The 2,500-nt window shown below is 54.2% G+C and overlaps 2 non-coding genes across 2 annotated transcripts in view; both read left to right on the forward strand.

The window, feature by feature from the left end:
• The first annotated feature begins 343 nt into the window (after positions 1–343).
• Positions 344–2,154, forward strand: LOC146142686 (small subunit ribosomal RNA). Its single transcript, XR_014500175.1, has one exon. It is a non-coding gene; the product is annotated as a small subunit ribosomal RNA (ribosomal RNA).
• Positions 2,155–2,401: 247 nt separating this feature from the next.
• Positions 2,402–2,500, forward strand: part of LOC146142687 (5.8S ribosomal RNA) — a 154-nt gene continuing 55 nt past the window's right edge. Inside the window, exon 1 of the ribosomal RNA XR_014499809.1 lies at positions 2,402–2,500. This exon is cut by the window's right edge and continues 55 nt beyond it. This is a non-coding gene — a ribosomal RNA (5.8S ribosomal RNA).

Below are 2,500 nucleotides of genomic sequence, written 5' to 3' on the forward strand. Positions count from 1 at the left end.
CGACAAGTAAAGAATCGGTGAAAAGGCGATTGGCTCGCTGGGCAGATGTTGCTGCTGCGCGAAGAGCCGAGTGTCAGTTTGTCGGGTTCTGAGCGGTCGCTTCGGCGAAGTTGTCTGGCGTGCGTTGCGCTCGCGCCGGTGTTGGCGACGTGGCGGTCGAAAGGCCTGCCGACGAAGTCTTACTCCGGCGGGTGCGACGGGCGGTGACGGTTTTCTGAGTTCGGGCAGCCGAGCAAAGAACGAAATTTTAACGGAGAAGCCTTCGGGTTTCGCATCGACCGAGCGACGGCGCCGCATCAGCGGCGCCTCCTTCGTCGGCCTTTCGGGGCTACGCTAAAGTAGCTACCTGGTTGATCCTGCCAGTAGTCATATGCTTGTCTCAAAGATTAAGCCATGCAAGTCTAAGTACGAGCTCTCGTACAGTGAAACTGCGAATGGCTCATTAAATCAGTTATGGTTCATTTGATCGTACGTTTTACGTGGTTAACTGTGGAAATGCTAGAGCTAATACATGCGTGAAGCGCCGACCTCGCGGGAGGCGTGCTTTTATCAGACCAAAAACCGACCGGGCTTCGGCCCGCAACCTTTGGTGACTCTGGATAACTTTGCGGATCGCACGGTCTCGCACCGGCGACGGATCATTCAAGTGTCTGCCCTATCAACTTTCGTCGGTACGGTACTGGCCTACCGAGGTTCTTACGGGTAACGGAGAATCAGGGTTCGATTCCGGAGAGGGAGCCTGAGAAACGGCTACCACATCCAAGGAAGGCAGCAGGCGCGCAAATTACCCATTCCCGACGCGGGGAGGTAGTGACGAAAAATAACAATACAGGACTCTAAACGAGGCCCTGTAATTGGAATGAGTACACTTTAAAACCTTTAACGAGTATCCATTGGAGGGCAAGTCTGGTGCCAGCAGCCGCGGTAATTCCAGCTCCAAAAGTGTATATTTAAGTTGTTGCGGTTAAAAAGCTCGTAGTTGGATTTTGGGCGCAGGCGGCCGGTCCGTCGCAAGGCGTGTACTGGCCGTCCTGGCCTCACCTCCGGTTCTCCGCCGGTGCCCTTGACTGAGTGTCGGCGGCGGCCGGAACGTTTACTTTGAAAAAATTAGAGTGTTCAAAGCAGGCGATTCGCCTGAATAATGGTGCATGGAATAATGGAATAGGACCTCGGTTCTATTTTGTTGGTTTTCGGAGCGCGAGGTAATGATTAAGAGGGACAGACGGGGGCATTCGTACTGTGCCGTTAGAGGTGAAATTCTTGGATCGGCGCAAGACGAACGACTGCGAAAGCATTTGCCAAGAATGTTTTCTTTAATCAAGAGCGAAAGTCAGAGGTTCGAAGACGATCAGATACCGTCCTAGTTCTGACTATAAACGATGCCAACTAGCGATCGGGGGGCGTTAGTTTTACGACCTCTCCGGCAGCTTGCGGGAAACCAAAGTCTTTGGGTTCCGGGGGAAGTATGGTTGCAAAGCTGAAACTTAAAGGAATTGACGGAAGGGCACCACCAGGAGTGGAGCCTGCGGCTTAATTTGACTCAACACGGGAAATCTCACCCGGCCCGGACACAGTGAGGATTGACAGATTGAGAGCTCTTTCTTGATTCTGTGGGTGGTGGTGCATGGCCGTTCTTAGTTGGTGGAGCGATTTGTCTGGTTAATTCCGATAACGAACGAGACTCTGGCTTGCTAACTAGTTACGCGACCCAATCGGTCGGCGTCTAACTTCTTAGAGGGACTAGTGGCGTTTAGCCACACGAGATTGAGCAATAACAGGTCTGTGATGCCCTTAGATGTTCGGGGCCGCACGCGCGCTACACTGACCGGATCAGCATGTGCTCGCCTTGGCCGACAGGTCTGGGTAACCCGCTGAACCCCGGTCGTGCTAGGGATAGGGAATTGCAATTATTTCCCTTGAACGAGGAATTCCCAGTAAGCGCGAGTCATTAGCTCGCGTTGATTACGTCCCTGCCCTTTGTACACACCGCCCGTCGCTACTACCGATTGAATGGTTTAGTGAGGTCCTCCGATTGGACCTGGCGCGGCCGGCAACGGTCGAGCCGGCGTCCGAGAAGACGATCTAACTTGATCATTTAGAGGAAGTAAAAGTCGTAACAAGGTTTCCGTAGGTGAACCTGCGGAAGGATCATTAACGGTCTCGCAAACGCTTCGGCGAACGCGAAACTCGGACAAGCGAGAGAAAAAGTTTTTGCTACCCGGCGCCCGACCCGCGAGGAGCGGCGCGCCGGCCGGCGATTTGGTCACCCGGTAATGTTTTCGCGTCGAGTGCCGCGGTGCCGCGCGCTCCGGCTTCAAGCGTCGGCCTGGCCGACCGCTCGGCGCGGTATATTTTGTCACCCTTTAGTGCGAGGCACTGTGCGAGCGAAACAATCGTGGATGGCTCTTGGCGGTGGATCACTCGGCTCGTGAGTCGATGAAGGACGCAGCTAGCTGCGTGAATTAGTGTGAATTGCAGGACACATTGAGCATCGACGTTC

The sequence above is a fragment of the Ascidiella aspersa genome, chromosome 5 (genome assembly GCF_963924565.1).
Source record: "Ascidiella aspersa chromosome 5, kaAscAspe10.2, whole genome shotgun sequence".
NCBI classification, from domain to species: domain Eukaryota; kingdom Metazoa; phylum Chordata; class Ascidiacea; order Phlebobranchia; family Ascidiidae; genus Ascidiella; species Ascidiella aspersa.